The sequence below is a fragment of the Apodemus sylvaticus genome, chromosome 1, assembly GCF_947179515.1.
Source record: "Apodemus sylvaticus chromosome 1, mApoSyl1.1, whole genome shotgun sequence".
NCBI classification, from domain to species: domain Eukaryota; kingdom Metazoa; phylum Chordata; class Mammalia; order Rodentia; family Muridae; genus Apodemus; species Apodemus sylvaticus.
The window spans coordinates 176,902,933-176,913,582 of NC_067472.1; the positions used below are offsets into that span (position 1 = coordinate 176,902,933).

Sequence of the window (10,650 nt, forward strand, 5' to 3'; positions counted from 1 at the left end):
ACCCCACCACCAGCAGCAGCAGCACCAGCACCACCACCATCACCACCACCACCACCACCACCACCACCACCACCACCACCACCACCACCACAACAACAACAACAACACATAGAAAACATTTATTTCATCATGGAAGCGGTAGTGTATCACAGTGTCTCCCACAGTACATCCCTCTGTCTGCACATGTTGACTTGCAAATATGATTGCAATAGTCTAGTTTAAGATCTTTTGCTTCTATGACACCATCAATACTGGACTTTCATTGGTATCCCTGTATCACCAAGTTGAGCTCTCCAGTACTGCTCCAACAAGGCCACCCAATACCGCCATTAACAAGAGGCACAGTAGGCTCTCCTGCTCTCATGTCCTCAGAAGAGGCTCACACTAACCACTGCCACCACGGCAAGCTCCCCTGTGCTGCCTTTTATGAACAGTCCCTGGACATCTATGTGGTCCCCTGCAGCTTCTTCAACCAAGGACACCCCATGTTCTCTAGTGGGAATATGAGCCACAGACATTGACCGTGGACCCTGACAATATGTAGCCATTGACTCACACATGGCCCCTCAGCAGCAGCTCAGGCTGGGACTTCACCTTGGTCCAGGTGGCAAGACTGCCCACTCACAGCAGGCTACTCCTCTACCCTGCAATCTCCAAGTCTATCTCTCTCCATGATGCTCAAGCTGTTCCACTCCTCTTTCTCTTCCATCTGACTACCACACACCAACATACTGGTGCCTACTGCAGGCTGGCTACACAAGCCTGAGGACCCCTAGGCGACGTCCTCCATTCGTGTTGCATTGTGTAGTGGCAAGCAAGTGTCTATGGCTGGCCTGTGCCTGAGCACTGGAAGGCAGGTGTGTGGGTGGCATGTTGGTCAACAGGTCTGCCTCCCTCCTGCCTGGACTGCCTGGATTTGAATTGATTGTTATGAGTCCTATGCTTAAGACAGCTATGGCCACCAAACTAGGATGAACAAGGGACAGTCATCTGCTCTGCCCCTGACTGATACAAGAACACCACCAGCAAGGGGTCTCTTTGCCCACTGCCAGGGGGATCAAAGGGTTTTTTTAAAGACTGACTTAGAGACATGAGTAGGGAGGAGATAGTTAGGATATAAGAGATTGGAGGAAGAATAGATAGAGGATGGAGAGAGAGAAGGAAAGAGAGAAAATATGAGAATATGAATATCCAACTGGTAGAATATTAAGACTTGGGGAATATTAAGACTTGGAATATTAAGACTGGATATGGGAATAGAAGAGTCCATGCATTTTTCTATGGACCTGAAATAACTCACTGAACAGAAGTAATTTTACAACAAAGGGAACGACAGAATAGGATTTCGCCGACAGAGGAGTCTACCTGGTCAGATGCAGCTGAGGACTGAATAAGCAACATTCAAGAATTTGGGTTCAAAAATCTGGCCAAGGCTAGGGTGGTAGAAAGATTGCCCAAAGCCTCAGTTTCCAAAAGGACTGCCAGCCCTGGATCATGGGTCAGCATGGTGTTGGAGTGCTGCAGTATGCAGGGTGTGGTGGCCGCCACTGAGCCAGGCCCTTGGGGAGCATTCTGTGAAGCTGAGCTCTTACCTGTCTCTGCCCCGTGTCCACAAGTCAGCTCCTGTTCTATGACAGAAAAGTGAGGTCTTGAACTACCAGAGAAATCAAGCAACACAAAGGTCAGCAGTCAACGGATCAGTCATTTTTCGACAGTAGAATGATTTTTGCATGAGATTTTGCATGAGATTGCTGTCATTTTTGTTCTGAGAAAAACACTGGGCTCCCAGCCCAAGAATGTGGGGGATACCTGATGTCATAGTTTGCTTTCTAGTGTGATAAACCCCATGACCACAGGCAACTTGGGAAAGAAAGGGCTTATCTCAGCATACATCTTACACTTCACCATGAAGAGAAGTCAGGGCAGGAACTCAAGCCAGGACTCTGGAAGCACTGCTTGCTGGCTTGCTCTCCATGGTTTGCACATCCTGCCTTCTTATACACCAATGACCTTATGCCCAGGGATGGCACCACCCACAGTAGGTTAGACCTCCCACAAAAATCATTAATCAAGGAAATTCTTCACAGACATACCCACAGATGCAGGTGAATGAGACATTCTCTCATTTGGGGTTCCTCTGCCCATTTGATGCTAATTGTATAAAGTTGATAAAAATAATATCTAACCAGGCCATTGGGTGATGTTTTGTCTAGAGAGGTGAGATAAAATCTGCATAAGTGCCCTGACATTCACTGACCTCTCTGTGACCCTTGGATCTGCCTTTGAAAACCTGATAAGTGAAACTAAGACAATCACAGGCTGTTATTTGGCACCAAAGAACAGGCTCCAGAGAGGTCCCTCATGTATGGTGGTCAGACACATAGCGACCTTGTCCTATAATAAATGATGGTAGACTCCAAACTTCACATATATATATGTGTGTGTGTGTGTGTGTGTGTGTGTGTGTGTGTGAGTGTTCTACAATAGACATGTATGTACATGTATATATGTGTTGAGTAAATGCACATGTATGTATATATGCTTATATATTTACATACATAAACATTGTGCAAGGTATATAGATATACCTTAATATATAAAAAAATATGTAATACATAAAATAAAATTATGGCTCAATTCTCTAGTTCTTTTGAATCTTTCTTCTTTTATCAGGAAGATTATCAGAATCCCCAACACACCTCCACTGAGACTTGCTGGCCTTGGAGTTCCAGCACCTCAGTACCCTCCTGACAGAAGTAAAGTCAGCGCTGTCCACCTATGTCATATGGAGAATGAGTATATGATTGTCCTGCATCCCCCATGACACTAACTAAGCATGACTCTGCTTAACTTTCATACTGACATTCACTTCCAAGGAAAGAGCGTCCTGGCCAGCATGCATCCCAAACCCTTGATCTCCTGGGCATTCAAGCTGCTACTAAGTCCACACAGCCCCAGGCTGCAGGCATCAGGGACACAGCACCTGCCCAGAATATGCTTGCTGAGAGAATACAGCAACTGGCAGTTCTGACTTTCTGAAACCTTAAAGGCACCAGAGAAAAATTCTTCTAAGTCCTCTTCAAAACACATCTTCAAACACAGCCCAAGTGTGGGTTTCCCCTACTCCTTCAGCAGACAGCATGACCCCCCTCGAGTCTGAATCATCCTCTCCCTTTTGCCATTGCAAAAATTTCCCCTGACAGCCAACAGAAGACAGTTTCCTTCTAATTGTTGGTTTACGTCTCACGGATGTCGGCCGAGCTTCCCATCTCTAATCCTCACCTGCTCGTTCATTAGCTATCAAGTGTGGCTTTTTGGAACAATTATATTCTGTCCTACTGTCAGCTCTCTCCACGAAGGTAGCGGATGCATCCCAGCTCCTCGTGCGGGATGGAAATTACAGCTGGCATGCCCAAACCTGAAGAATTATTGCACCCAACACACAGTTAAATAATGAATGTTTAGCAGTGCACATTGGAATAGGCAAAGGATATGAAATATCTACTCTTCTAAGTGGGATCTACTAAGCAGTTTTTATAATAAAACCATTTGGGAGAAGACAGGCTGTTGAATCCTGATCTGCCCCCAAGACAGCCTTGATGTTAGTGCATTTGCAGAGTCCAGCTGGCAGTGTCATCTCATCTGTGAAATGGGGACAATGATCATGGCCTTTGGGGAGATTGGAAGGCTTGGCAGGGGGCCTGGTGCACAGTAAGTGTACCATAAGCAGTTGTCATTGTCGCCTGCAGATCAGCCCTCCCAGGCAGGCTGGTGCAGTGTGGAGATGCTTCCTCTTGCAGAGTATAATACCTGTGTGCACCAATCCCAGGCTCAGAGTCTGACTTAATGCTACAGTTAAGTTGTAGATAGGACCTTCTTCCCTGCTGAGCATGATGGAAAGGTTCTGGAAAGATATGGAGAAATGGAGCTAGAGAGGAACTTGTAGCCTTACAGAAAAAAGAACTGTGGCTCAAACATTGTCCCTTTGCTCCATGTTTACAGAGCTTTCCTTAATCCTCCATTAGGGCAGATCCTATAGGCCATGGGGTCACACCTACCCAGAGTCAAATATGTCAGATTTTCATTTGGGCATTTTAGTATCTGCCATTTCTTACTGAAATGTTCCTAAGCCAGGGCAATTTGGGGCTCACATGATCCTCATCTTGGGGCTACCCTCATAAATAACCACACCAGTATGCCCCGAGCCAAATAGGTTAGTTAGGGAGGTCAGATGGAGCCCAGGGAAGCATCTTAGTTAGGGTTTCTATGACTATGATAAAACACCATAGCCAATAGCAACTTGCACTTTTCATGTCACAGTCTATCGTCAAAGGAATACAGGGCAGGAGCTGATGCAGAGGCCATGGAGGGGTGCTGCTTTCTGGCTTGCTTCTCGTGGCTTGCTCAGCCTGCCTTCTTAAAGCACCAAGGACCACCTGCCCAGGGGCAGCACCACCCACAGTGATCATCAACCAAGTAAATGCCCCTCAGGCTTGCTGGGCCAATCTGACGGAGGCATTTTCTCATTTGACTGTAGCTGGTGTCAAGTAGACATGGGACTACCCAGCACAAGGTGGAAGATGAACACACGTGTGTAAGTGCATGTGTGCACTTATGTATGTGCCTGTGTGTGCATGTGTGTGCACGCATGCACTTGTGTGTGTGTGTGTGTGTGTGTATGTGTGTAAGCTGCTCCTGTAGTAGCAGACCTTAGGGTAAGGGACACATCCATGAGGTGGACCATGCAGAGTCCTCAGGGTCAGTGATGTTGATCTGTATTGGATTGTGACAGTGGGGAAGGGGCACAATATTTTATTTATACCTCATCAAAGACCAGAGAGTGGTTAAGAATGTGCACTCCACACAGGGCCAAATGGCATGTGGTCAGATGCCTTCTAACCTCCTTCCTGGCTCTGTGCTCTCCACAAAGTGTCCTCTTTATATCAGCTTTATTAGCCACAAAACAAGAATAAGGCAGACAGGGCAGGCATGCAATCTAGACCTTGGAAAGCTGAGGCCGGAGGATGAGATAACGTAAGAACCCAGCCTGGAGAGAGACCAAGGAAGACACCTGTAGCCAATCTATGCTTTCCACATACCTGTGCACATGTGTCCACACATATGCATATGCACATACACACAGCACATACACATGCCTTCATGAAATATAAAGAAGGCCTAACCTCCCTGAGTGTCTCATTGTCTTTATGAGTTTCTTATACCCACTGCAGCAAACTCAGTGACTTCAAACAATGGACCTTTATGGCAGCAATTTTTAGAAACTGGAGATTAAAAGGTAAAGTATCCACAGAGTCATCCCTCCATGGGCCCCAGGGATGAATCCTTTCCCTGCCTTTTTCCAGGCTATGTGACCTCACTCCAGCATCTGTCTTCACATGGCCTTCTCCTCCCTGCTACATGCTCTGTGTCTCTTATGTGGATTTAGGTAAAAGCGTTGTATATGGATCCTGAGAGTCAGTTCACTTCAAACACTTAGCTGCTTTTGATTGACATGGTCTCCATATATAATTTGCATATTCCGATATAATTTACATATTCAGATATAATTTGCATATTCAGAGTTGGATGTCCCCCTGTAGAATCCTGCACAAGGTGTTCCCTGGGGACAGGGACACGTATGGACACCGAGGGTCTTCTAAGCATCATTAGTTGATCGCCCCTATCATCCTAGCAACATAAGGTAAGCTAAGTTGTAAAATGGGCCTGTCACAGACGGTGAGGGAACTACCCAAGTTTAAAATGCTCATCCTCTCGCTTGAGCTGTCATTATGAAGCTTCTATGGAGTGATCCACAAGTGCAGAGGCCTAACCTGCTCAGGGATGTTTATCATGGTGTTCTCGCCAATAGCAGAGAAGGTGGGCTAGCATGTAGCTCAGTGGGAGAGCCTGGGCTCAGTCCACAACAGTAAAATATAACTGTCTTAGTCAGGGTTTCTATTCCTGCACAAACATCATGACCAAGAAGCAAGTTGAGGAGGAAAGGGTTTATTCAGCTTATACTTTTACATTGCAGTTCATCACTAAAGGAAGTCAGGACTGGAACTCAAGCAGGTCAGGAAGCAGGAGCTGATGCAGAGGCCGTGGAGGGATGTTTCTTACTGGCTTGCTTCCCCTGGCTTGCTCAGCCTGCTCTCTTATAGAACCCGAGAATATCAGCCCAAAGGTGGTACCACCCACAAGAGGCCCTCCCCATGTGATCACTAATTGAGAAAATACCCACAGCTGGATCTCATGGAGGCACTTCCCCAACTGAAGCTCCTTTCTCTGTGATAACTCCAGCCCGTGTCAAGTTGACACACAAAACCAGCCAGTACAATAACAATAATATAGATGAGAAAAACGAAAAAAAAAAGGAAGAAGAGAGGGGGGAAGAGAAAGAAACAGAAACAGACACTCTATAGAGCGATGGCTTAAACGGTCACAGCTGCACCCAAGCTGTGATTGATCCAGTGAGTGGGCGACAGGGAAGGTGTGGACCTATGAAAAGCCAGTCACCAGCAATACCTGCAACATGGCCTCATGCTAGCAAAACCACCAACATGCACATGCACTTGTAAGCCTGGATGGCATTCTGCTTCTGCATCACAACACACAGGTAAGGGGTCAGGAAGTGTCTGCCCTGCAGGCAGCTGTACATCCTGCTGCAGGACACCCCCCATCCAACACTCTGAGGCTCTATTAGAGACTGAGCCTTTGTCCTTGCCTGCACACCACACTTGCCTCCACCCCTGCTTACAAAGGCTCCCTGGAAAGCCTCATGAGGGTGGTTGGGGAGATGCTGCCAGGCAGATGTTATTTGGGCATCTCAAAAATTTGAAAGGGACAATGAGTGTCCTGCTGATTAGTCATGTTTTGGAGTCCCATTGGTAAATCCTACCTTCCCTGTGTCCCTGGGACATCTGCTTGCAAACAAAGCAGGAGGCTTCAAGGCCATGCCCTCTGAGCTCCGAGGACAGGAACCAGAGGGAGTCGCATGTCATGTACTGGGTCCTAAGCACTGGAAGGGGCGACAGCGGCGGCGCCTCGTGAATCATCACAAAACTATGCGCACAGGTGCAGTGTAATAGTGATATGCTGGGAACCTAGCCCCTGGTGGGCTGGGCTGAAGGGCGGGGCCCGATGTACCAATCCCCAGGGCTGAAATACAACACTCCCTACCTGCTAGCTTCAAGACTGGAGCCTGGCCTCAGCTTTCCCACTTTTGTGCCTTTGTTTTTCCACAATGGATGCATGTCTAAGGTCTGGCCTCCGTAAGCAGATCTGATTATGGGAGACTGGTGATTTTTTTCATGCTGGGCAGCTAGGGTCTTGCTTTCCTGCATTTTGGAGATGCGAAATTGTTGTCTTGTGAAGCCATGTGACCAACCTGAGCCAAGGCAGTTGTCTGGGCTCTGAGCTGCTGTGGGAAAGGCATTTCTAAGGAAGGAAGCGTATTGCTCAAAGTGGATCCACAAACCTACCCAGTTGTTGCTCCGCATGCCTGGGTGTGGATGGGTCAGCCACTGGGGAACCATGAGGCAAGAGCCCCCTGAGAGTCAAGGCTTGAGGAGTCCTCTGGACTATGAAAGACAGAAGCCATTACTGGGCTTCCCATTTGAGACAATGGAGACTGGGCAGGTGGCTCTATGGGAGCAGGGTATGAAATCACCATTTTTTTGTTGTTGTTGTTTTTGCAGTTTTACCAAGGTATATTATTAATTAATTTATTTTTTAATTTCATGTTCATGCTCTGTGTGTACAATATTTCATTTCCTTCTTCCTCTACTCATCCCCTCCATCATTCCAGTGTTCCCCAGGACGTGCCTCCCACCCCAGCTCTCTCATGTTCCCAGCCTTTTTCCTTAATTATTATTGTTTTTACACACACACACACACACACACAGCCTGTTGAGTTCATTTAGTGTTGCTCATATATGTTCTTAGGGCTGATCACTACCATGCTGTATTAGAAAACCAGTAAGGAAATTCATCCCTGGGGAAGACTATCTCTTCCTCTCTTGGTAGTCATTAGTTGTCTTTTTTAGCTCTTTATTTAGGGGTGAACCCCCATGGCATTACCCCCATCCACATTGGCAGGCCAATTGATGCCACCATCTTTCAGATCTTGGGTAGGCAGCCACATTGTTGAACTATGGAGAACTGACCGTGCCGTGCCCAGTTCCAGCTGGTACGGCTATACCTATGTCTCAGAGGACAGCATGGGAGCGGGGACAGAAAGCTTATAGGAGCCAGGGGAACAGAAGTCTGCTGGGAAATTATGTGTTCCATATATGCCCAGGAAGCTGCACTGAGAAGCCACTTTCAGTGAGAGCCAAGGGACACTGCTGGTGCTTCTTCCCGATGAAGAGGAGATTCCCCACAGAGGCGCCAAACACCAGTGAGAAGTGTGTGAGAAAAGCAAGACAAAGATATACTCAACATATGGTTTCAGAAGAGTCAGTCCAAAGCTAGTTCCACTGCCTTAGCCCAAGGCCAGGCAGAGCATTGTGGCAGCAGAAGCGTGTGGCAGAAGCTGCTCACTTTGTGTCCGCCAGGAAGCAGAGAGAGCACATGGCTAAATGCAGCATACAAGAACACTCCCAGTGTCCTACTTCCTTCCTCTAGTCCCACCCCTAAATGTTTCCAGCACCTCCCAGTAACGTCACCATGTTATTACTGCATTGATGGATTAAACCATCGATTAGCCTAGACCCTCACAATCAAACCATTTCCAGAAATCCTCTGGATCTGCTAGCCGCCTGTCAAGTCAATCAAATCAATAATCTCAACCATCATGATGCTGGGGAGATGGCTCAGAAGTCAAAAGCACTTGGTATTCTTGCAGAGGACTTGAGGTCAGCTCCCAGCAGCCACATGGCAGCTGACACCTGTCTTTAACTCCAGTTCCAGGGGACCCGGATGCCTCTTCTGCACTCTGTGGGTACTGCTTCAACAGGTGAGCATTACCAGGAAGTTGCAGCCAAATGTTCCAGAGCTTTTCACCCTTAGGAGTGGATAACAGCAGATGCAGAGAGTACACATGTGTGCTGAGTGGACACCGACTCCCTGAGAAACCCCCCAGGAGAAAGGCATGGAAAGCTTTTCTTGGAAATCTCAGCTACTTCTAAGAGTGGGAGGCAGCCTTGGGTACCCCAGGGACTCTAGGCTCCTTACAGCAAGCACCATATTGCAGACAGGGATTCTAGTTACCACTGGGGCCCAAGGCACAGCCTCTTTTCCAAAATTCTACCCAGTTCTATTTCAAGATCACTGTCCCTACCACTCAGACCAGTACTGCTTCCTTTAGGCAAGGTCAGGGTACCAAGCTAACATGGCCTGCACTATCTTTCCATCCAAACATCAAGTTCCACCTGTCAGCATGACTTCACCCCTCCTGGTGTGAGGTTCCATGGATGCCAAAGTTGCTCAGGAAATCCTGGGTATGGAAGAAGTCAGACTGACATAGTGACAGCAGAGGCGCTCACCCGGGTAGTCTGCGTGCTGGTCTGCTCCTCTCAGCACTGGTCAGTTGTTGGGTCAGTATCATTAAAATGTGTTAATGGGAGGAATTGCTTGTTTGGCTTGGAGTCCCAGAGAACTCAATCTATGGTCTTCTTGGTTTCATGTGTTTCAGGAGAATATCACAGTAGTGAGAGTGGCTATCAAAGGCTATTGCTGACATCTTAGCAGACAGGAAGCAGAGGTCATCTATAGTTGGTCTCCAGAACCTCTAAGCTGGGTACCAAGTATCCAACACATGAGACTTGGGAGATGTTTCACAATCAAACAGTAGCATGAATCTGGGAGCATAGCATGGCTTCTGAAGATCTAGCCTGCTGGCATGAGAAACAGGTGTCATGGTTTAGACATGAAGAATCTTTTCCAGGGCCCCTACTTAGGTGTTGAAGGCTTTGTCCCAGTACATTGATCAGAGGTGAGCCTTCTGAGGAGGGTGCTGTCTGTCTGTCTGTCTGTCTGGATGGACTAGTCTGTTAGTAGATTTATAACTGAATGGATTATTGGGAAGTAGTGCGAACTGTGGATGGTGGGGCTTGACTGGAAGGAATGGGTCACTGTTGCCTTTCTCTGTGGAGCATGCCTTGTTCCTAACAATAATGACAATGACAGTGACTCTTCCTCCTCCTCCTCTCCCTCCTCCTCTTCTTCCTCTCCCTCCTCCTTTTCTTTGTCTTACTCCTCCCTTTCCCTTCTCCCTCTCCCTCCTCCCTGTCCTTCATTTTTCCTTCCACTCCTATTCTTACTGCCCCAACCCTCATTTTCATTCTCTCTTTCCTGCCCACCATGAAGTAAGAAGTCTCCTGGAAAACACTCCCAGTGCCTCAACTCAGATCCACAGCAGAATCAAGTGGAATCGCCCTGAGGTGTCTGCAACTATAAGCCAAGATAAACCCCCTTCTTTTACATTGTTTCCTGGGTATTATTTCAAAACAATAAAAAGTCAAATATAGTGGATAATTCCTGCTCATACAGTGCCTCCCTTGTGCTAAGCCTCAGGCACAGAGTACCAGGTAGGGTATAAGGAAGATAGCCCCACCACTGTTCTCAGCATCAAGAAAAAGAAAAACCAGATAATGGCCCTAAGAATCTGGAGATGATTCTGCCTGGGGCAGGAAGACCAGCCATGGTATG

General features: G+C 47.4%; 1 pseudogene; it reads right to left on the reverse strand.

The window, feature by feature from the left end:
* Positions 1-928: 928 nt before the first annotated feature.
* Positions 929-1,057, reverse strand: LOC127676552 (uncharacterized; annotated as a pseudogene).
* Between the last annotated feature and the right edge of the window lie 9,593 nt (positions 1,058-10,650).